Raw genomic sequence first — 26,318 nt, 5'->3', positions numbered from 1 at the left:
CTTTCCTAATTGCGAAATGAAATGAAATTCTAAACTCATACAATGAATGCAATTAAATTCAATTTGACTATGTTGTGATAGGGTTTAATAAGTACAGCACAAATGGATTTAGACAATTTTTCCATGGTAGAATATCATGAAACATTTGAGATTAAACACACATCCTACCACATATTTACATCTACTCACCGCATCCGAGTGCTTCCATTATTTTTAAATTCATGTGCACAATAACTACTGTTTTCTCCATAGAGTTACTCCAAACCTGTGACATCATGAAACTTCCACAAACTGTAGATTTACCCTGAATGAAATTCTAATGCTTAATTTGAGCTAAAACAATTTGTTATTCAAGTTTACTGTGTATCATTTGAATTGTTTATGTATATTTATATATTTCTATAAAGCTGCCTTGTGACAATGTCTATTGTTCAATGCGGACATTATTATAAAGTGTAATTGAATAGATTGTTCTTATAGTGAGGGTTTGAAAATCATATGTAGTGCATGAACTTCGATGCAATATGATTGTCAAAAATATAATCGTTTAATTAAATAACAGGGCTAATCAATGATTGTGGTGGTGAAGTGTGAAGCAAAGTTATCATCACCCCAATTGAGTACAAAGGGAAGTGTTTTATTTCACTTTGTGAAATTTGTCAACAGTTATTTGATTTATTAAATACAGATGCTAAACAATTGATATTTAATATTGAATCTTGTGGAATGGCCACGAGACAACTTAGTTCCTGTTACCACTTATGTTATTGCAGTGTCCTTGAAGTTATAAAGACTAAAAATAAGATACACTATATGGCCAAGAGTTGTGACTACTGTATAACACTCATGTACGCTTACTGAACATCCCAGTACAGATTTATTCCCCTTTACTGTTATAATAACGTCCTCTCTCCTGGGAAGGCTTTTCACAAGATTTTGAAGCATGGCTGTGGGGATTTGTGTTCATCCAACCACAAGAGCATTAGTGAGGTCAGGCATTAACATTGGGCAAGAACATTTGGGGAAGGTGTAGACAAACTTTTGCTGATATAATGTACTTAGAGTAAAATATCCCGAAAGAAATAAACCTATCGCTAATATTTTGTATGAAAGATGAGTCATATTATGGGGTTAATCTCAGGTCAGAGACTAATCTGAGATTATAGGAGGTGTGGGAGACCCGCTTGCATCATGGGTGCCTATAAAATTTGATTCAATGGAAGTGTGATTAAAAATGAAAAAGTTTTGATTTGGTTTTGTGGTAAACACAGTCACGGGTCAGGCTTAATGTTTTGAGTATCCCTGGGATATATAATGAAGCTAATAATTTTAAAGCCTGTTGTTATAAAAAAAACATTTGAAACTCTATAACATCATCGCTATCATTAGCAATATTATACGATTCTAGCCAAATTATAGCCAGAACTCTGCTTAACGCTCAAATAAACGTGAACGTCCATCATTTTAACCCCGGCATGTGAAGCGTTGAAAAGAAAAATGAACAGTAGCCAGTTCAACCGTTAATGATGTTATGTTTATCAGTAACATTGCATACATTTGTATGCAAGACTGTATGAGGGTAAAAGAAGAAGTTTTATTATAAATATCATCCCCAGAATTTTAAAATAAATATAAAAAATCACTGCACAGATACAACTTTATTTATTTAATTTATTTATTACTTTTTTTTTATTCATTTAATTTTTAAATCACTTTTTCTTATTAGAACCCCAATGATTTTACATTTGTCTTTCTCATGAATTCTTTGCATTTTCTGTCATCACCAACAAAGCTGTGGTAGTTCATTCCCTTGCATTTTTTATGCTTGTCTAATCTAAAGGCTTTCCCTTGTACAGTACATCCTCTTCTGTCAATAAAGTGTCCGCCCTGGACGGATCGGCGGCGTCTCTTGGAATTCTTGGCACGCCGCCTTACTTTCTTTCTTTCTTTCTTTTTTTTTTAAGAAATGTGGAGAAATTGCTTTCCTCTGACAGCTCTCCAAGACACCCATTGATTCAACATTGATTCCCAGTGCAAGGAGGCTGTGCCGAAAGAGAGGGAGTGTGAGAAAATCATCTCCCTTGAAAAACATGAATGAAACTGTTTCTTTTCCATTGGCTCTCCTGCTCACAGCTCATTACAATTTCTGTTCCTTCATTTTGCTGCTTCCTCTGTGATCTCCCATCATGCACTGCTACTCATTGCTTATTACTCTACATACAATCACATAGGCATGCTGGCATCTACTCACTGCTGAGGTCTCCAAGTTTCAGAAATGTACAGTGTTTTTAATAAATGTTGACTGGATTTAAAAAAGATTAATTAAAACCCATGATTTATAGAGCATATTTGAATACTACACAGCATAGCCTGCAGCTTCGACATTGACAGTAATTGTGGGTTTGGCAAACATTGATTCAAAGGTATGTATGTTGTCAAGATTAATGATAGATTGTAAGAAAAGTACCTACAAGAAGTCAACAACTAGGGCAAGAATCGTACTTTTCAGAAAGCCTTTAAGATTGCTGCATTGAGTTTTACTGCTTTTCTGTTACATCTGTTTAAATGCTTGATCTTAAGTATCTTAAGTGGAATCTCTGGCTTGGTTTCTTTAATTGATGTCCTGAAAAACTAAAAAAAAATAAAAAGCTTAGTTCAGATGTCTGCATAGCAGAATATTTAACTCAAACCCCTAAAACCATCCTTCAACTCGAAATATCTTTGAACCATGTCATCTGCATGTCAAAACAATGAAGCAGGGTGTCATTAGCATCATCAGTGTTGTCATTACGCCACATGCTCCCCTCTCTCACCTCTCTCTTTGATGATTTGAATCAATCAACAGCCTGGCATTGACCTCATGATGGAACAGCCCCACCACCCCCAGATGGATCGGAGTGTCCATTATCCACAATTGAGCAGCAGGGAGCCTGTCATGGCAGTGACCCATGGTGCTGTTGGCCCCCATGTCCCAACCTAGGGTGCCAAGTGTGGGCTTTAATTACGCCTGATTACCTGCTGTCGCCCTCCATGGACCACTGATTAAATGGAAAGGGAGCCTCTGCTTGATATCACAATTAGTCTCACCATAGAAAATGCCATGAACTGTTGCTAGAAGATATTGCTAGTCGGTTACACCATCCTGTTCTTGTTTGACAATTGTCCCCCATTAACGTCAAAGATGAGTGTGCTGAGACTTTTTGAGACATGTTGGTAACGGCAGATAAAGGCAGCAACGCAGAGGGGCTGGCTTGTGGCTTGGTGGATTTATAATATTTTGGGTTTCTTTTATATAGTAAAATCCATAGAGCTTTGGTGTTTATTTAAAGCAGTGTGCAATTCAGACAATGATATAAGGCACTTGAAAGACACTTATTAAAGCTCTAGTGGCAGTTCACAGAACACATGAGGTTGTGTTCTAGTGACCAAAAGGTTGTGAGCAAAGATTTGAAATCTGCCAGAGAGCCATTGACCAGTCCTTGTTTATCATCAGCTCAGATGTATGCTTGGATTATATTCTGCTTCATTTGTACACCTATTTGAATTAAAGCATTTACAATGAATGACTATAAACGTTGTTGATTGATTCAGACACCAACCTTTGTCAAAATAGCACTATTTAACTATATAAAATAAAAAATGGCTCACATTACTGATTATAACCATCTGTCTCTATGACAAGTAACCTTCATGTTTGGATTGTTGCCTGCTTTTTTCAAGACAGCATTGACTTTAGAATCATAGCAAAGCTAACCTTTTTAAACACTGTTCATATACTGGCTTCTTAAACATTGTGGATGTATAATTCCACTGGACAGTTCAGTATGGTAACAAATATGGAATGCCACATTTTGTTCCTCTTCAGACTCTTCAATGGCTCAGAAACATCGCAGTCAACTACATTAAACAGCAAACCTTAAGACAGGATTGAGGTCCAGATGTGGAAATGAGAGTGGGGTTGGTTGGTACACAACTTCCGAATCCGTGCAACCAAGGTAACTAGGCAATCTGTGGAATGATGCTGCAGGGGAAGAGAAGCCATAGAAAACCAAGAAATTGAAGATCCTTCCAGAAATGCTTGGAAGGACGTGAAGAAAGCAGTGCAGTGTAGAAGCATTGCTTCATTCAGAGAAAAAGGCGTTAAGTTAAGTAAGATAAGTCACATTATGTTGTACTGAGTTTGGTTACGCTTTTACTAGGATACCAAAGTAGGAGGTCTCCCGGTGGTCCAGCGACAGCAATTTCCAGGTAGGGAGCCAACCCAGCCACTGAAGAGTTAACTCCCTGTGCTGGTCCCAAGTCCGACTAAAATGGAAGGGTTGCATCAGTGCATCCGATGTAAAACCTGTGCCAAATTAAAACCTGCAGACAAAATGATCCATGATGGCGACCCCAAACAGGGAACAGCCGAAAGAACAACAACAACCAAAGTATCCAATAAGGCCATATAGGTAGAAGACCTTTGAGCACAATATAGGATGTCAGTGATCATCACAGCCAAATCTCTGATCTTCACGGGCACATTTAATCCATTCTGATTATTATATCAGTTTCCCACTCATGTGATTACTGACTGCAATTGTTTTCAGTTTACTCTCAATCAACTCAGTGTATTCAAACCAGTTCACTCACCTTCACTCTTCGAGCGGGTTTGCCATTTTTTCCCCGATGTGCAAATATAAGCATAATTTTCTCTGTGGTTGTTCCCAGTTAGTTTGTATTTATATTACACTTCTCTGTTTGCCTGATCAATTGACACCTACATGATCTATGGCCAAGACTTCTGATTTGGCTTGTTAATAAAATTAATTTAGAGCAAAAACAATGAAGATTTTCTTAAGACAATACATAAGAATTTGTTGTTACTTATACAGTAATGGAATCTTATACAGAGTTTTTTTGGATGTAGCCAGCTAGCTTGAATCGTTTTTCTAACCAAACTATATGTAACAGCAATCTTAAGTAGTAGTATCTGATAATGTATCCGTCCAGTTCAATGAAAAATATGCAAAGCTTCATCTGGTGTAGCTTCATGTAAGAGATTCATTGAAATGCGGTAAATTAATTAAACTGCGGGAAAATTGTCAACTGTTGTTCTTGGTTAGGGTTTACTTGTATCATTAGGGTTATGTAGAAAATGCTGTAACTACCCCAGAACCTGCAGAGGGTGCCTCTGGCATTCAATAAATATCAATATTCTATGGAAAAGGTCTCAGGTCCTTAAAACAGGGTTCTGCAGGCTGAGATTGATACAGCTAACACTTTACTATTACCATCTGCTTTGTAACAATGTCTACTGTTAATAGTGCTATACAGATAAAATGTAATTCAACTTAATGAAGGTTCCATGGTAGATGTTAGGGGAATTGTGCATGGCTACAACGTAGGTGAAAGTGATAAACTAGGATTTAGCAAAAGGCATTATCTCTGTTCCTGTTTAATTATGAGTATGACCCCTCTGACTATTTATTAAGGACACTGAGACTCTGTTAGCATAACAGGTGAGATATGATATATATTCTAACGTAATGTGCACTTTTCTGATTTAATATATGCTTCTGTGATAATTAGTTCTGATTAGTGCTGCTGACTTGATGATGAGGGGGTTTGTTTGATGTGCTCCCACCCATAACTGGCTTATTATTTCATGTTTGCATCATGTCTAGCTTTTTCCTCCTCAATCCCTCCTAGGTTGTTATATGAGTCTTGAGAAAATTAATTCTCACTTTTTTTCTTTTCTCAGCTCATTGCTTTGATGTACAACTCGAGAAGTGCTACGAACAACACGATCACACAACTCTGCTATCAGCGCTGTTCCCCCCACTGCTGGCAGCGATGAGTATAGCTCGAAACAGTATGCTGATGTAAGAGCTTTAATGCGCTTGTGTGTTTTTGTGTGAATGTTCGATGTGTGCGAAGCATGTTTGAGAGGCATGAACAGAAAAGTAAGACATCAATCGTACATCTGTTTTTGTTGTACCTGTATACTGATTGTAAGGGTCCAAATCTGGTGGAGGGGATCATCCGTCTGTGGCATTGTGAAGGAGAGACAGTGTGTGTTTGTGTGTGTGGACTGTTGAGTAGGTTTTTCCTCTTATAGCGTCTTCTCTGTATGGAGCTCCAGTTCGGCGCTGTGGGCACAGGATGCTGCTGTCAGTCACCCAAAGCCTGCTGGGCTTTTGAGCTCCCCCTTTTCTCTTTATTTCCCCCTCTTTCACTACACCCCCCGCCCCTCATCCCCACCTCTCTGTGTCTCTCTTTGTCTCTAGGACAGGTGTTGCAGCCAATCAGCTGCTGATCCTCGCCCTCCGGGGTGCAGTAACGTTACACTGTGGGAAGTTCTGAACTTCCTGGCAGAAACTGGAGCGCATAGGAACGTTAATGCTTTGGCACAAAATCTCTGTGCACCCTATGACTTATGAACAAGCCTGTCAAGACAGAGAACCATTTAAAAGAGTGCTATTTTATAGTTTTCCAGAGTTTTTAAATGGACTTGAGTGACAGCCCAGGACTGCTCAACTTGACAAACATGGACACCTGTTGAGCTTCCTTTTCTGATTTATTTATTTTATTTTATTTTTTTTTTGGAAAGGTATGTTGTCATGTTGTCAGTAGTGTCACATGGCTCTGGGGCACTTTGGGGGCTTTTTAAAGTCAAGGCCAAAAATAAAAGTTATTACCCAAGGCGAGACATGTGCCATATGAGCTCATACTTCATGATGCACACCTAGGGCAGAATGAAACATGTCAGTGTTTAAACAAGAACGTTTTTCTTGTTGATTTTAGTATCATAACACTGACATGTTTTCCACCGAAGATGAGTTCAAATCCCACCACTGCCAAGTTGCCTCTCCTGGGGATTGGAGCCATGCCCTTAAACCTCAACTGCTCAGTTGTGTAAAGTAAAATAAAGTTGCTCTCGATAAGACTGTCTGCCAAATGCTGTAAATGTAAATGTATCTAGACCATAATAGTGCATTAGAATTAAATAACTAGCCCATAAAAGTTAATTTGATTGATAGATGACCTCATAAGTGAATAAGCATTAGATTCTGGTTATATATTATCGAGGAGTGTAATAGATAATCTACTTAATTAATCTCTACTTAATTAATCTTATTAATTAGTACTGGATGCTTTTGGGAGCTGGGCGTTTTACATTACAGCTATTTTTTATATTATTATTTTTTTCTAGGTGGTTAATTAATGCAAAAAGTGGCTGCATCAGTTACTTTGGATTTGTTTTGAACTTCATGATTCTATTTTTAATTATTTTCATGCAATATATTGTGTTATTTAAAAGAAAAAAAACATTCTTGATTTATGGAATGTCTTTATATATGCCTTAGACATGTGCAGACAAATATTGCCATGTTTATTTTTGTCTGTGGTGGTGAGGTGGGTAGTCTTGCTGCCTCTCAGGTCTAAGGTCCCCAGTTTTGTCCTAAGCTAAGGTTACTGTCTGTGTGGAGTTTTACTACATCTCTGTATCTGTGTGGGATTCCTCCGTGTTCTCTGGTTTCCTCCCACCTCCTTAAAACATGTGGCTTCTGGCTTCTCGGAATTGCCCTGAATTGTGAACATACACCAATCAGCCATGACATTAAAACCACTGATAGGTGAAGTAAGTAACACTGATTATCTTGTTCCAGTGGCAGCTGTTAAAGGGGTTGGATATATTAGGCAGCAAGTGAACAGTCAGTTCTTATAGTTAGTTGTTTTAAAAGCAGGAAGATCGTCAGATCAGCCCCAAAATATCAGGTCTTGTGAAGTGTTCCTGGCATACAGTGATTAATCCCTACCAGAAGTGGTACAAAAAAAGGACAACGGTTAACCGGCATCAGTGTCATGGCCACCCAAGGCTCATCTGCTGTATAACAAAGTCTGATCCACTGAGTCCCCACAACTTACAGGATCTGCTGCTCACATCTTGGTGCCAGATACCATACACACCTTCAGAGATATTTTTGTGGAGTCCATTCGTCGACAGCTCAGAGCTGCTTGTATGTGTGTGAGGTAGCCTGTGATAGACTGCTGTCCCATCTCTTGTGTATTCCTTCCCTGTGCTTCATGATTGTAGGCTCCAGATCCACCATGACCCTAACCAGAAGGTTACAGTGAAGGTCAATGAATGAATGAATGAATGAATGAATGAATGAATGAATTTGGTCCAGTATAGACTCTGAATGTCAACTGTTAAACATTCTTCAGATAGAACTCAAATAGCTGTTTCACAAGGTAATAAAAAAGCAAGTGGTGGAACCAGGAACACAGTATTTATTAGCTCTAATGATGAATAATGCATTCACCGTTGTTACTCTTTGACAGTTTATTGTGCGTCTATTAAAGTCATTTGTATGTTGAATGCTTGCTGTAGGCTCAGATTGCCAGATGCTGCACAAAACACACATATGCACAGTCACTCTCATACACATTCCCCATCACTTCATATCATACACATATCCCGTAACTCTCATATGATGTTGTACATTTTGACAATATCTTTGTTTTTTTTTTCCCCACCAGTCAAACACTTCCATTGTGTCTAAGGTAAACTGAGCACAGACTTCACAGATCACATCTCTGAATTTTGTGATAAGCAATAAGTGACGTTGTGTTACTTTTCATTCTCTCAGCTCTATAGTGATGTTTAAGGACATCTAGCTATTCTTTATTATCGATTGTTCTTGAAATCAAAGCAAGTGTTCCTGTTTTATGGGATTCCTGCAGCCTTTTTTACAGCTTTGGCATTGTTGCTGTAGAGCCGAGTACTGTATATAAAACAAAATGTCTTTGCTTGTTGGAAATAAAATATACTTTATTTATTCATTCATTCATCTTCAGTAACCGCTTTATCCTGGCCAGGGTTACGGTGGATCTGGAGTCTATCCCAGGAACACTAGGTGTGAGAGGGGAATACAGACTGGATGTGACACCAGTGCATTGCAGAGCATTACAGATACATATTTGCTAAGGGGAATTTCAGAATTTAACCAGGGATTCTATGCTACCTGTGGCACCAAATAAAATATGAATTCAATATACAGTACTAGACCTAGATTTTTGTTGACCTTTTGCAGCTTTTTCCTCATAATTCTAACGGACTGCAAATAACAGTTCTCCAATTGCCCCATGTACCCCAGCTATAAAGTAGGTTTTCAGTTAATACACAGCCAATTTTTGTTTACCTGCATCAAGTTACTTGGTATGATATAATATTTTTTTATGAAAAAATGTTTCAGGTTTCAGTGCACACCTGCATTATTGGGACTGACATGCACTGAGGCCACACCTCCTTCACTAGGACTGACAGGTTCTGAGGCCACACCCTCATCACTGGAACTGACAGGCACTGAGGCCACACCCTCATCATTGGGACTGACAGGCACTGTGGCCACACCCTCATCATTGGGACTGACAGGCACTGAGGCCACACCCTCATCATTGGTATTGACAAGCATTGAGGCCACACCCTCATCACTGGGGCAGACATGCACTGAGGCCACACCCTTATAAATGAGGCAGACATGCACTGATGCCACACCCTAAACACTGGAACTGACAGGCACTGATGCCACACCCTCATCATTGGGACTGACAGGCACTGTGGCCACACCCTCATCATTGGGACTGACAGGCACTGTGGCCACACCCTCATCATTGGGACTGACAGGCACTGAGGCCACACCCTCATCATTGGTATTGACAAGCATTGAGGCCACACCCTCATCACTGGGGCAGACATGCACTGAGGCCACACCCTTATAAATGAGGCAGACATGCACTGATGCCACACCCTAAACACTGGAACTGACAGGCACTGAGGCCACACCCTCATCACTAGAGCAGACATGCACTGAGGCCACACCCTTATCATTAGGACTGAAATGCACTGAGGCCACACTCTCATCATTGGAACTGACATGCACTGATGCCACACCCTCATCACTGGGACAGACAGGCACTGAGGCCACACTCTCATCACTGGAACTGACAGGCACTGAGACCGCACCCTCAACACTGGGGCAGACATGTACTGAGGCCACACCCTCATCACTGGAACTGACATGCACTGATGCCACACCCTCATTACTGGAACTGACATGCACTGATGCCACACCCTCATCATTAGGACTGACATGCACTGAGGCCACACCCTTATCATTGGGACTGACAGGCACATAGGCCACCTTCACTAGGACTTACAGGAGATACCACACATTTGTCACTGGGACTAACAGACCAGAATTCATATCCTAAAAAACAATATTTTAAAGGAATTTTGCCAGATCACATTATTTTCTGGGCCAGTTCCTAACATCCACAGTTATCTCAAGTTAATGTCTCAACCCTTCAAGGGCTCATCTAACAGCACTTTAATGCTTCACTTGCACTGATCAAGTAAAGTAAAGGTCTTTATGATGGACACGTGAATTCCCTAGGGAAGAATTGAGAAGGCAATTTGATGAGTGTTGTATTAAAACCATAATAAAATGGGGCCATTGTCAATGAAATTCTAGGACAGGACTTCCTGAACCCCCCTCTTGGGTTTCGTGAATCCCAGTATTTCTTTGAGCTCAAGGTTAGCAAATACAAATACAACTCTGAATGACTAACTGTTTATGTGAAAGGCTTCAAGCCACCTTCAGTGCCGTGTTTGTTCATGTCTGTGTATCTGTTTCTCTGTAAATGTGTCTGTGAAGGTGAGAAATGATTTGCGATTTTAAAAAAAGGCTTCTGAGGACACACAGTCTATTCATGCTGAACCAAGCCTTTACATTGCTGCCTCTTTTCCCATTTTTCCTTATTATTTTAAGCCTCTAATGTGACTTATTAAAAGCCACTTAATTCAAATGAATCTTTTCCTGTACAGGGTCTCTGTGGGGTCTGGCAGAGGAAATAGGACACATTTCTGTCTAACTCAATCAAAACACTTTTCTTTTCACCATTAATGTTTAATTCACTGCGTTTTTAATATTTAACCAGTAGTGTTTGTACTATTAAATGGATAGCAGCTATCATATAATACATTTGAGTGCCAGGAAATATATAAAGGCAGCTTTATATCAACTTTGCTACAGCACAAAGCTATAAATTAACTTTATTATTGCATGACTTTCACTTTGTGAGAAAATCACACTTAGCTAGCAAGATTTTAGACAGCTACAGTATAGTCAGACTGACTGCTATTACCAGTATTTTTCTTAAACTGGTTCTGTACCCAGCATTATCTCTGGGTCTAATTTAATAAAAACTTTGTAGTTCTTGCTGAAATCCACACATGTAATGTTTCTATGATTTTCTTACAGCAGTCAGTTGTCATGACATTGTATTGTAAGTCAAGTGTCATAACACAACCTCACTTAGATATTATATCACAATTGAGCTAAGGCATGTGGGAAGCATACGTAGGTTTATTCAAGTTATTTACTTTTCACGTTAAATAGCACAAAAGACATTTACTCAGAATATAACACTTCAGCCTTTAGACTTTTTAAAAGCCTGTTTTAAAAAATATTTTAAAAACAGGTTTTAAAAACTAGACAAAAATACAAACTTTGCTAAGTAAAGTTAAAATGTGTGTTAAAATAAAAGTGTGAGATCACAGGACAACCAGCAAAGTTTCTCAAATATGAGAGGAATTAGACTGCACTCTCAATTTTCATATAAAAATATCAAAAGAAGGAAAAACTGATAAACCTTAAATGTTCTGCAGAAATTTGTTCGTTTAAAGAAAATTAGCCTTTTAAATCATTGTAAATTACTTCAACGGGTTCATAAAGAATAGTTTCCTGTTTGTTTATTTTATTTTATTATTTTTTTTTTTCAATGCAAATTATGGAAGGCTTTACTCAAAATGGCTTAAATTTTAAACTTAACTTTTATCCCACGCTTCATAGAAGAAATGGGCACAAAATAATTCAATCAAATATTTAGAGGAATTTGAGCATCACATGCACTCGCTTTGAGTGAGGCATTGAAGGAAGTCATTATTGGCTAAACTAGAGGAAAATGAAACACTTGCAGTACATCCTGTGCAGCATTCTGTGTCGGCCGTGGTCATGCATTCTGTTGCTTCAAACAAATTTCCTCTTCACACCTCATCTGCCTTGGAAATTGGGTGGGCTGATCCGATTTCTGCACTGCTGCTTGCCAGGATATTGGTATTAATTGTCTGCACAGCCACTGCGCCACCCGTTTAAAGTTTTTTTTTTCTTTCTGCTCACAAAGGAGAAGTTTTCCGGGAATTAGCACAAATTATTAGCACAAATACGGGTGCACTGGCAAGAGAAATTGTCAATGAAAACTGTTCTGTGTTTGAAAAATCAAAGTTTTGGTTGTCAATGCATTGACGTATTGATGATTGCCAGAGTAACCTCTTCACCTATAGAGTTAAAGTATATAATGCTTCAGATAAAATAGCCTGCCTAAAGAGAAGCTTTTCTGCTTTTCTTTTTTAACTTCCTGTTAGTTTCCCTCCACCTTGTCCCCATCTTCAGCTCATAACCCTGGTGTCCACTGGCCTCGTTTGTGAGCTTTAAAGCTGAGTAACAGAAAATTTGCACCTACTTAGTGCTAATATAAAACAGGCTTGAGGGAAGGTGTATAATCTCTGCTCTGGGTTGTGCAGCACGTGTGCTTCGGATTGATAAATAGACACTGGCCTATTTTTCAACAGTATGAGTACAGACTTCTTGGTAGGGGATGCACTTGCCTTCTGACTCATTTTAGTGATGACGTTTGTTGCATATGAATACTGACAAATCGTTAAGTAGCTCACATTGGGCCTCAACTCCATGTTGCTTTTGTAATTAGTAATTATTCTTCGAGACCTGTGAAGCCATGAAGCAGCCATCTGAGATTTTTGCTCTGTGAGAGCCATCAAAATATATTTGGATTCTGGCGAGTCTGGGTTCTGTTTCATTCATGATTTGTAATTTGTTTTGACGGTAACCATGTTAAACTTAAACTATTTATTGTGTGACAGGAAAGGAAAAATCTGTAACTGGTTTTTTAGAGTATGTATAAGTTAATGGTGGGACTTTACATCCTATACTATACATCCTCATCGCGTTGTAGGAACTATTGTAGATGTGTACTATATTTGTCTATAAAAGTGCATTATATACCAAATAGAACACCATTTGAAACTCATCAAATAAAGATAGCCCCCAGTATGTACCTGCTGGGAAATGGACACACAAAGTAGCCATATGGACTTAAAGTTGATTCATATTTTTATGTCTAGTTAGAAATTTATCACCTAATATTGAACATTTCGACAATAAAAGTAAGATCTAAACAACATGCAATTATTTAGACCTCTTTTTCCTACATTGGTTATTATAGACCTCAAAATCTCTTGTATTTGGTGAGTAGTCAAATATGATTCTAAGCATTTCAGTGTATTTTATAAGAAGTACTTTGAAACTAAATTCAGAAAATTTAATGTGTTCTTTTAGTCCTAGTGTGTAATATGCTGGCAATAAAAAAAATCAGTGACTAAGCCCATTCAAATGGTGATTCAGGCTAGGTGGGCAATTGAATATGATGACTGGACCATCTAAAAATAGGTATGACACAAGCAGTGACTTTAAGAACACAAAAATATCAGAACTGTTCAGAGTATATAGTTAAAAATTATGGATTACTCAAACGAAAAAGCTCTATTAATAAAGCCTGACTATTAATTGACATTAGATCCTGCGGAAACAGCAGCAAGGGTGACCTTTCAGGGGTCAGGTTTTGTCTAAGTCCTTAGGAATTTCTAAATAAAAGTGATATTCAACTGAAAATATTTTGTCTTCTTTTGCTACTTAGCCAAAATACAAAACTATCCAGAGAATAACATGCTATTGTTTTGGTGGCTATATGTCTTTATGTCTATGGACCTCATTCATGGCTCAAACTAAAGAAAACTTTAAATTATTAAGTAATTTGTCCAATGCTAGACATTATAGGTTTAAAAAAGGGCACTAAACTGTACCATTCCTTATCACAGGGGTGGTACCCTCAAGCATATACCTTTTTACTGTATATTTAGTAAATATGTTTTGATGAAATCCATTATATAATAATCCCTTAAAGCTTTACTCTGAAAGGTAAATATGATCTGATTACATATATTTAGTCTTTTTTAAAGATATACTATAGCTTTATTTCCACAAAAGCTAAAGATAGCTAAAGAAGGTAAGGGTATCATTTTAGTAAGAAGGAACCAGTCCCCTTTTTTTTGCTGAGAGTGCAGGTGAGCCTGTAGTTATGACCGTTTTATGACTGTTTAAACATTTACAGTGAGTCTTTTCAAGAAGATGGAAATCCGTCATTTGCTTTATTTGTTTCAGTATTAGTGCCAAATCCAAGTAATGCAGGTCACTACAGAGGTAAAAAATCATGAATAAATGATTCAGAAATACAAAGAGGTAGCTCAGGGATTAGATATGGCCTAAAAGACAAGGTCCCAGAAAGCTCATCAGTGGCATGCTCAGGAAACACCACAGAGCAAGACCAAAGATTCCTTTCAATTTTGAATAAAGGTCCTGGAACCAGATCAAAAACACCCTCGAGAGTGTAGGCTGAGACGTGTCAAAGACGCCATATGCTGAAAACTAGACCCTCAGGGGTACAACATATGACGCAAACCACTAGCAAGTTTTGAGTCCCCATTGCAGTTGTACCAAATTTACCCAAAGGAAATATATCGCTTCTGTAGCAAAGCCTTTGGAAAGATAACAGAAGGAATAGAGGAAGAAAAGGATCATCATAATGCAGCATGATCCAAAGCATATGATGTCATTTTGGAGATGTACTGGTGGAAGCAGTGTGGCTTAGACATTACATGAACTTGCCTGACATCTTCATCATCATCCTTATAAGCGACATGGTTATTTTGGAAAGCATCAAAATAAACTGCACATATACAACCAGATGTTGTTTCCTCATGCAGTCACATGGTCTGAATCCAGCTATGACATCTACAAGGCTTTTAATAAGGAGATTTCAAACCAAACATTGTAAGTTCTTGACTGGAAAGGTTAACTAATAACATGACAGGACATGCATTTCATGTGTTTAAAAGTAAATTGGAAAGGGCAGGATCTGCAGGAGAGGGCTGACATTTTCAAATCTTATCACAATCTATAAATCAGAATATCATTAAAAAAGTGAGGATGTGGGCAAAAAATTGGGCTTTTTTTATTTCAATAATGAGGTGTCCAAAAAACTTGTAGTTTTCTGCCAAGTAAGGATCCATGCTCACTCCAAATGCTTTTTACCATATCAGAACATAGAAAATCAAACTTTATGCCCTTCTTTAGCCATTTCCACTTTCCAGAGCACTTTGTTTCGCTGGATCCAGGCGTCAGAGCAACATCAGCAATATGGGTCTTGAAAGGCAGAGCCGAGGCCATCAATAAAGATGAAGTATTACTCTAGCATTGAAGCACAACTGCTGTTGTGACTGGCGCTCAGCATGGGAGCATGGCAGTGCCACTCCATCAAACCTAGACCTCCACCCCCATGCTCCTGAGGCTTGTATACCCAGGTAATGGCACCTCCCCATTTTGCTAATGCTGGATTGAGCTTTTTGTAGCTAGTTGGGTGGGCTGTCTTGGTGAGGGTGGATGTTATTAAAGGTGATCAATGCAGAAACAGTAATATTATAAATACCATAAGTAAGTCCTGGAATGAAAATTCATTCATGAAAATTCGCAGCATTTAGTATTACATCACTATTATCTGTAAATTCACAGTAGACACAGCCTTAGCCATTACTTGTAAACCCTGAAAAAAAACTCAATTTAGCTGGTTTTAGGTTTTAGTTCCCAGTTTAGTTAGGTTTCAGTATATAAAACTTACAGCCTAATTTAAAACATTGCTATCCTGACCAGACAGCTACTAAGGATGCTGTAAAGGCATGTTAGTTAATATTTTTATTGACCCATGAATTTATCATTTGCCCTCATCCTAGTCTCACGTTTCTTGTCATGTGCATAAAAAGAGCTTAAGTATCAATATACAATTAAATTCTTAACTTTAACATTACTGTAACCCTCAATGCAGTGTGTGACTTTTTTCTGTGCTACATTACATGGGATCCCAGTCCCAGTGCTTCCTCTAGTCCCAGCCGCATACTCTGCAAACCTTTCTGGAAAACAAATCTATAACAGAACATGGTATCCGTTCATTTTGAATACTGTTTTCATATTTGCTTACATTCCTACAATATTTCAATCCTAATCTCTCTCTCTATACATATTTATATGTATATCGGTGTGTGCAAATAAATTCATTTATGTGCGTATGTCCAAATGCATGTTTAAACATCCATTGATTTAAATACTTCCTTGATAAAAATTTCTTCCCCCGGATTAGCTGACTATAGTATTTTGAATATTTCACCTGCTGCTAAAATTGCTGGGTACCTCCATATCTGCCGGCTATCAATATATAATTATATTTTCACCATTTCCCTCTCTGCTACATTTACTTCCATTTACATGTCCCAATTTGTCCTCGCTATCAGCAAATACCGAGCGGATTTCAGTGAGAAGCTGATCTCTTTGGTGCGTGTTGTAAACAAAACCCTGTTTGTTTTCTTAAACTTTGAGATACTCCACCTACCTGACTGCATTCTAACAAGGCTCCTGCATGCTTAATTTAGCATTCAGCAAAGTGTATTGGCGTTGGTAATGGAATACATAAGGGGATTTTATTTCCTGTTACATTATTGCCTTTTTTTTTTTTTTTTTTTTTTAAATCTTCTCTTTAATTATGATAAGTCTGGTTGAATCCATCTGACCTCCTGACCTTTAACCCCATACTGGTAAAAATGGAATGACAATAAGTGCTAAAACAACTTGTCCAGACGGCTTTTCAGCTTTGTTCCGTCTTGTTGGCATTTTTCTGTGTCTGGTTGACAAATATTTGGCCAGCCTTGCACAAATCACACGAGGGAAACGAAGGGGCCTGGACACAAAAGGAGACAAAGTCGTCTTTTATGTTTCTTTGGTGTTGGGAGATGTTTGGCATTCCAGTCCCATTCCTGCTGCTTTGGAGGGTCATGCTGGAGGAAGGCACATGTTGGCACTGCGGATTAGAGAAACGGAATGAGAAGAAGACAAAGAAGGGCGGTGGTTCAATTTACATGTTGGTAAATTCCAGAAGTCATCATATAAAAGGAAAACTTCTTGCAATAAAGTTATTGCATTCTCATCAGTGCAATTATTTCTTTATTTTTGCTTATGGTGCAGTGTAAAAAGAGCAAAATTACATTTAGCTAATGATCGCCAGCCATGCAAATGTGCTATTTTGATATTCAGATGACGACTTTTCCTTGTTTATTTACCTCTGTGTATCCCCTGGGCATCTTATGCTAATTTCTTGCACTCTGTGCCTCGAAAATTGGAGAAGCAGCAAGGGAGGGAGTGTGTGTGTGAGTGAGAGAGAGAGTTAGGTTGAGAGAGAAAGAGAGAGAGAGAGAGGTAAAAAGAATGAATTAAGAAGAGAGAGAAACAGAGTATAGTTTTCAAAGTGAAGTGAGCATTGCAGTACTTATTTTAACTCAGTACCCACACATACACAAACGTAAACATACCCACACAGTGCTTTCTCACTGGATGTGAACTCGGTGTCGGAGGAGATAGCAGGGTTGTCACATCAATTGGACACGGCAGAGTTTAGTGTATACAGATCCTGTTATTGCGCCACGAAGGCCGAGTGACGCTGTACCCGGTCATGTGAGACTCACAATGCTGCCGCCATGCTCGTTGGCCTATGTTAGAGCCACCCCTGCTTTTCTTTCCCTGTGTGTGTGTGTGTGTGTTTGCATGCACATGCATCTGTCTGTCTTTGGATGATAAATCAATGTAAACGATTACTTAAAACAGTGGATGTACACTAACAAAATACGTTCACATGATATGGTGCATTTGTGCATATTTCTGTGATTAGTCTTGGGTCTGGATTCGCATAGTTAGCACGAGTTTACCCCGAGGGCACACAGCAGGTAGGATAAAGAAAGCACTGTGACCTTTGGCCCAAGCAGATATTGACTCCTGGATGTTAAGGTTTTTTTTTTTCTGGACATGCTCACTAATTAGCAATGCGCCAGTGGGCTGTGTAGATTCAAAGCAGCCTGAGTGAACACAAGCTATTTTTCCTCCAAAAGGATTGCTACACAGTAAAGTCTGAATCTACTAGTAGTATTTATTTCACATCTAAACTAACACCATCGCCAATATTTTTCATTTTACTTATTTATTTGTGATCAACCAATACCATGTGATGCCTGCATATGGGCAGTGGTGGTTCAAGTGGTTAAGGCTCTGGTTTGTTGCTCAGAGGATCGATGTTTAAGCCCCAGCACCGCCAAGCTCCATTGTTGGGCAATTGAGCAAGGCCCTTAAACCTAGCTGCCCCTGCACTATGACCCCAACTTCCGCAGCCGGGATATGCAAAGAAAAGAATTCCACTTTGCTGTGTGACGATAATTAAAGCTTCTTAGCCTTAGTTCTGCCTCTTCCTAGAAAATACTAACTGACAGGGATCTGGATGCATTTCATGATTAATGATCAACACAAAGCAGCTTCAAAATATCAAGACTGCAGCGCCTTCCAACAATTCAACTAACCTTTTAAACAGTATCTTTACTAGAGAGTGTAACGGTAGACAACCCGAGTATGCAGAGCAGTATCCACAAGCATGGTCATTAAATATGCATGCACAAAGGTGTTGGTGAGCGTAGAGCAGTGATGTGATCATGCAGTGAAATTGTTGCATGTGAGAGCACTTCAGTTCAGTGAGCACTGAGCACTGAGAAACATGCGCTGATGCTTGATCTGCTCTGTGTGCTTAAGTTATTCACCCTTATGCTCTCTATTAAAAAGACATTTTAAGCATGGAACTGAGGACAAAGAGTTTGTCACTAGAGCACATGGTAGCAACCAACCTAATCAGAGCTAAATGAAATGTTTCAGGAAGATCCTGCAGGTTATTTATTTCATCAGTGGTATCAGTATCAGTCCTGATGAGTACCAAAAGACTTATGAAAATAAGAATATTGATGCATAATTAGGTCGGATGCTGTATATTGCATTCCGGTGCATTCCATGTAATTCCAGTCATTACACTCTCCTCTGTGTCATCAATAATCTTGAAACAAAATTAGACAAAACTACATTAGTTTTTCATAACATATGACCTAGTTCTTGGAAGTGCACCAAGGTGTTTGATCCCTACTATAGAAAATTCTTGTGTTTTAATAAATCTCTTGGCTTGATTTTTGTTTGTTTTCAGGTCAGCATCGGCTGATTATTTGCTTACTGCTGTTTCTCTGAACTGTGGGTGAAAAGTGCTGACCAAATTGTTATTACAGTTCATAATCTTCAAAAGAATGCTCTGTAGTACAAATAACTCAATGAATCAAGTAACATCATTCGTTGTTTCCTTGCCTAATGTTACACTGGGACAGTCATCACCACCCACACTCTTCCATAATTAACTCAGAGATTAAGGGGTGATGTGGTGGTGGTGCAATAGAAGATTTAAATAGATTTAATGCCTCAGAGCTCTAGGATTCGGGTTTGATCCTGAGCTCAGTTTACTATCAGTCTGCTGTTTCACATGTTCCTCTTCATGTCTCTTTGTGTGTTTCCTTCCACATATTACAAAACAAACATTCAAGCAAATTGAAATGGTCTGAATGAGTGTGTCAGTGTGTGATCGACTGGTGTCATGTGTCCAGTGTGTATTCACCTATCCTGCTTTGCACCCAGTTTTCCTTGCATAGGCCTTCCTGGAATGTGGCCAGAACAAAGTGGTTACTGAAGAAACATTGATTGTGGGAGGTATAATCAGAGATTTCAGCATCTACAATTTATCCACAGCATTCAGAGTTTGTTCCAAACATATGAAAGAAACTTCCTTCGTAGCTAAAGAGAACTCACACCGAATGAAAATAAAAGTCACTCAGTGGCAAAACCCATTTCCGATTGTATTCAGACTAGAGTTGTTTTGCAATTCTGTTTTTCTTTATTTTGGATTCCTTGCCCAATTTTCTACCAAATTTGACTTTGAGGCATCTTTTCAATCTACTGGTCATGCTGCATCTCAAAGGAAAGTTCTATCAGCCCTCTTCTGCATACAGTGATCAGCCTTAAAATTATGAGCACTGAGAGGTAAAGTGACACTGATTATCTCCTCATCATTGTACCTGTTAGTGGGTGGGATATATTAGGCAGCAAGTGAACAAATTTGTCCTCAGAGTTGATGTGTTAGAAGCAGGAAAAATGGGCAAGTGTAAGGATTTAAGTGAGTTTGACAAGAACCAAATTGTGACTGGATCAGAGCATCTCCAAAACTGCAGCTCTTGTGGGGTGTTCCCGGTCTGCAGTGGTCTGTATCTATTAAAAGTAGTCCAAGGAAGGAACAGTGGTGAACCGGCGACAGGGTCATGGCTGGCCAAGGCTCATTGATGCACGTGGGGAGCAAAGGTCTGTGTGATCCGATCCAACAGACGAGCTACTGTTGCTCAAATTGCTAAAGAAGTTAATGCTGGTTCTGATAAAAGGTGTCAGAATACACAGTGCATGACGGGTCAGGGCTGTTTTGGCAGCAAAAGGGGGACCAACACAATAACAAGCAGGTGATCATAATGTTGTGCCTGGACGGTGTACATGAGCTTACAGATGCTGATGATTATCTACTGTTGCTGTTATAGACAGAATAAATAGACATACCATTTCTAAGACCCACACACCATGGCCAATTTTGGACTCGGGTTGCTGTGGTACTTTTAGCATTTCTGTTGTAGGTCATTCAATAAAAAAAATGAGGTAAAACTTATCTTGCATTATTTCACGAGTGTTAATCCTAGCCTGGTTAGGACTACAGAAAGGACAAACCCTTAAGGGTTTGTGTACAGCTTTGTATTAATCATATACAGCAAGCGTATACATATTGGTTACTTTACAGCAAATATTTCTCCAGATTCCGATTCTTTCTACAGTTAAATATCAGTTCAGTCAATACACATGATTATTTATGCTGTTAGGATAGAGCCATCCCACGCACAGATATACACTGGGGTTTTTGCAGTAATTTTTTTTTTCTTTCTGTTCGGAATTCTTTGTTAGAAAAGCTGCATTAAACAAGAAGGTTCCGACCAAAAAAAAAAATAAAAATTTTATGAAAAAGTAAGTGGTCTGTTATGAATAGTCAGATCTTCCGATCCTTAAACCTGAAAATTTTCAAGTGAATGACTAAGGTGATTAACTAAATGAATGCAACTCTGGTTCATTTGCTTTAAGTCACATGTGCTCAGGCAATTCTGCTTGATTTTTGCTGCATTCAGTGATCTTTAATCCTCATCTGTGAACGACTCACCGATCAAAAAGAGAATTAGCACTGAAAGAGAGCCCACCTGCTGCTTTGGCTTGTAAGAACAATAAATGAACATGATGTTTGCTTTCAGTAAAACATAGACATTTTTAGTCCTTCATAATGTTGACCATAATGTTTTTTTTTTTTTCCCTTGACGGACATTTCTCCACATTAATAACTGGTTATTTTTCACCCCCAAAAGGCTTAAATATGTAATAATAATCTGTTCCTTGATATTCCTGACATCACCTCTTTTAATCCAAAAGGGAGACAGAATATGGGAAAGCTAGAACTGCCAAAATTACCAACTAGCGGAGAATGTTCATCTTTAAGAACAGGTGCATAATGAGTACAGGTTTTCTTCAAAGACCATAATAATTACTTGAGGCAAACAATAGAGTATAAAGGGGACACATTACCATAGAAGATTGCTTCCCTTTTTCCAAATTTTCATCCCTTCCATCTGTACTTTTTAAAAAAAAATTATTTATTACTGTTATTATTATTTCTTTTTTTTTATACGCAGGCCTTTGCACGAAATTGTGTTAATAGACTTCGATGAATGTTTGCCTAGGCAAGTAGGAATATTCCTTGGTAGAAAATTCCTGTGTGGTATCAAAGAGCCAAAAAGTCTGACTCTCATCCTGAACTATTTTTATTGCTTTATTCCTATTTATATCATATCGTAATATGATATAATATCATAATGATCGGCCATCAGTTGTTTTTGATTGGTGAATGGCGTCATATTTTTTTATCCATTTATATTCACATTTAATGCTGTGAAATGTACATGAAACATGTTATCACTTATGTTATAGCAGCTATAAAGCTCGTAATGTTACTGATAAACCACAAAAAAAGAGACTCCTTCAAATAAATAGCTACTTATAGAAAGTTTCACCATATCAACGATTATAATATTTCAATTAGTTGAACAAAAATTTTTTAAAACCTATTATAAATATTTGACATAATTTATGTGGTGCGAGAGATGGGTAGAACCCTGAGTGTAAGTTACTCTAGTAATGATAACGAGCCTATAATGTGATTCTTTTTTTATTTTTATATAGTAGGAAAAAAAATTCACCACATTAAAATGTTTCTTACAAACCTCCACAGATATGGTTCCAATTTTCCATGCTGAACCTTGTCTTGAACAATAAGCAATAAAAAGGCTGAACCATTTCAATATGGTTCTATTTGTAGTAGCTATTTATCACTTATTGGCCAAGACATGTTTACTCCAAGAGAGGTCCTACTCAAAGTAATCCTCTTTAGCGATGGTTATAAAAAATAATTACTGCCAACATGCCAGCCTCCATGAGAGAAGTACATTTAATGTGCCGTGTTTAGCAGAGAGGAGCGACACGTCAGCGGAGACAAGTTACACGTCAGGCTAATCGGAATAATGGAAAAAATAAAGCAATTTGGATGTTAAATTGGAGGAGATGGCACACTTTTCACTCCGTAGCGCCCTTTAGCAACCTTTCAGAATAACACACTGATCTTCACCAGCAGTAAGCTTTCATTTTGGTCCTGCAATTCAGCTGCAATTCTGTGGCTCTCTCCTCTATCTCACTCCCACACTGCCATCTCTCACATGCATTCATACTCACTCACAGTGTTTTCTCACATACACGCTTACTCTTTTTGTGCGTGTGTGTGTGTGTGTGTGTGTGTGTGTGTGTGTATCGGTTAGCTTTCTCATATAAGCATATAAGCATATTTACATAAGTACACATGATGTTTCAGTCTCTCACACATGAACCTGCTGGTTGATATGCATTCTCGCAATTGTGAGCATTCATACATACTAGAAACGTAACTGAATACATACATTATTCAGAGCTGAACAGGTGTTTTAAACAGTTATAAATACATATACTATTTGTTTGGGTAGACATTTGGATTGTGTGATCTACAATAGCATTCAGTTTTTTCCTTTTATTTAGGTAGACATGTAAGTTTGCTTCACAAATCTCCAGCCTTGTGGGTTCAATTCCTGTCCCTGCCTTATGTCCCTGTTCTCTCTGTTTATCAGGGGTTTCCTCCTGGTACTCTGTTTTCCTACCTCTTTGCAATAATTGGCAATCAAGGCTGATTAGCACCTCTAAATGGGCCTCAGTGTGTGAGTATATATTTGTGCTCTGTAAAGGGTTGTTCCCCTAACTTGTACCCTGGATAGACTCCAGGTTCCCGGCAAGCCTGAATAGGATAGGTGGTACAGAAAATGGATGGATGGATGGATGGATAGTAACTGCCTGGTCAGGGTTGCAATGATTTAAATTTAGGAAGCAGAAACAACTATAAAAAGTCATAGGACAGATGTACAAATCTATGTGAGAGGCATTGAAAAAAAAAACAGTCCTGTTATAAACACATACTCTTTCTCTGCCTGTCACAGAGTTATACTTACTGCATCACTATTGGTTTCTTACCCCTCTCTGTCTCTCTCTGTCTCTCTCTCTCTCTCTCTCTTTCTCACTCATATGCACACACAGTTTTTCAGGACTTCAGTGCATGACATCTCCAGAGACCTGTGTAGAGTCACTTTGGTACAGTCAGGTTGGTCCTCTGGGAGCAATATCATCCCCTCAGGTTAGGAGTCTGTCCTCCACTGTGCCAAGGCTGCTGAGGCTTCATAAAGAGAGGGCATGTGAGAAATCCATTTACTGAACAGCTCCCAATGACACTGGATATTGACTCAGTATTGTCATTTATCAGTCACACAATATTGTCATTCTCGTGTCTACTCCGTTTAGTCAATAAAAACAAATCTGTTTGGGTTAGATTAGTAAAAATGATGAAATCTTGTTTGAAAAAATATGATCTGAGAAATTTGCATTCATTTTTCATGCCTCATAAAACATGTATCTCATTGTTCTAAACTAAATCCCTTCACTGTTAAACTGAGGATCTCGAGTTTCATGTTATGTGAAGGGTACCTATCTTGTGCCTTCATAACACATTCATAAGCAAGGCATGAATCTTTTATAAAGCAATCCTTGTAGATTTCTGGATGGCTTATACCAAAACCTTTGATATTAGAGGTTTTTTAATGGGATGTGACTTTCTATTTATATGAAAGAGAAAATAGATAAAAATGCTGAGCTATCATTTTGGGAGTCTGTTCGAGTTTAAGTGATTACTATGAGTTTTTTTCAGTTTTTAGGTCATCTCTAACAGCATATTAATGAAGCTTTAAAACCCTTTTAAGAATTTAGAACTTGTAAATTAACCCTTTGGTGTATTTGTATTTATCTAGATTTTATTCTTTTTTAGCCATGTGTCACATTGGAAAAATGTTCATATAAAAATAATTATTATTTATTGTGTAGCAGCACGTTTTATAGACACTAGAGCTTTATACACTTTCTTTTATATAGAACAGACTGATAACTTGAGAAATAAGGATAAAAATGTACAGTAACAATTACTATATCAGTCATTAATGAATAAATATTTTCCATGGTCCCAGCCAGATTTCTAAAACACACCAGTTTAGCTGTTGTTTGACAAAGACAAAAATTAACAATGGACAAAAAAATTATATGTTTAGGTAAAAATGGGCCACTTATTCCAGTAGAATTTAAAATCTGCTCCAAAAAAATGGCCCAGATTGGAACCATTTCACTGCCTTTCAATTTTGAGCAAAAAGTAGGCCAACTGTACGTTTTAGTCTATAACCTGCTGAGATATGATCTCATCAAGGATTGAGTTGTGGCTGTGTTTTGGCAGCCAGATTTGGATGAGGTTATTGCCATCATTTCATAGTGTTATGTGGGTCAGTTGAAAGTATTAAGTGTGGGTCGGCACGGGGCCATCACTCTTTTGCTATGTGGGATAGATCCCCCTTTGACTTACAGGGTTTTCAAAATGGGTTTAAATCTGGTAATAAATCTTGTTCTCCATTTTAGAGAAAGTGAAGAGAAGACTAGAATCCAAAGTTACCTCAATGTGGCTCCATGGTACAAGGTGAGATACGATGGGTATGAGCTGGTGTGTTGATTACTTGTGTCTATATCTATATACAAGTTTACATTCTCATGATATCCAGCGATATTTACTCTGATTCCATTGTCTTTCCAGTTCTGCCAAACTTCCGACACTTTGCAGAGGAACTCAGCAATTTAACACTTGAGTGCCTAGTGTGAGTTATGATTGAAAAGAATCATAAAAAAGGGCTTTTTCTCCTAAATAAAAACATCAAATGAGCCAATTGACAAATGAATCTGAAATGATTTGTGCATTTGTGTTAAACTCTGAATAATCTCTGAAATTAACTGACACAGACTGGAAGCCGCCCCCCATCTCACATGCTCTTTACTAGACTTGTGGAGTGCTGAGGTACATCAGGTATGTTTTGTGTTTATTAAAATGGAAAAAAGTAATTAAAATTAGACAGATACAACTGAAGGGAAAAAAAGGTTTAGAATTGCTTTGACTAAAAAAGATTAAATATGCCTACAATGAAGTCTGAAATCTGACAATTTGCAAATAATGTTAATTGTAATGATAATCTGAATTAAATACGCTAATTAAATACTCTGTTCTTTGTTGTTTTGTTGTTGTCAGTGCTCGGATAGACATTACTGAACGGTTTGCAAAAGTATTACATCATAAATCTACTCTGTTCATAATTTTCTGTGTATTATGGCAAAAAATGTTGTGTTTGCCATTGCCGGCAAGCAGTTCCCAACCGCATAGCTAATAATATTACTTTTTACCTCTTTAAACCTCTAAACCTGAATTATGAAAATCTTGTTTTTCTGTTAAATTGTTTAGCATGATTTTGTAAAATCAAGAATTGTAATTGCGTGAATGGAAAAATCAGTATCAGTACACAAAGAATGGTTGGTTTCTATAACTAGTGATTGAGCTACCACTGAATGTGTTCAAGGAGCAGCTCACTAATGATACTGGCTGCAGAACAG

General features: G+C 38.1%; 1 long non-coding RNA gene across 1 annotated transcript in view; it reads left to right on the top strand.

The window, feature by feature from the left end:
* Positions 1–25,803, top strand: part of LOC131342714 (uncharacterized) — a 40,481-nt gene extending 14,678 nt beyond the window's left edge. The window contains exons 2-4 of the long non-coding RNA XR_009203059.1: positions 5,744–5,864; positions 25,302–25,359; positions 25,474–25,803. This is a non-coding gene — a long non-coding RNA (uncharacterized LOC131342714). The remainder of the gene's footprint in view (positions 1–5,743; positions 5,865–25,301; positions 25,360–25,473) is intronic.
* The last annotated feature ends 515 nt before the right edge of the window (positions 25,804–26,318 follow it).

Source organism: Hemibagrus wyckioides, linkage group LG21, assembly GCF_019097595.1.
Source record: "Hemibagrus wyckioides isolate EC202008001 linkage group LG21, SWU_Hwy_1.0, whole genome shotgun sequence".
Classification (NCBI taxonomy): Eukaryota; Metazoa; Chordata; class Actinopteri; order Siluriformes; family Bagridae; genus Hemibagrus; species Hemibagrus wyckioides.
This window is presented reverse-complemented; position numbering and strand designations above follow the sequence as displayed.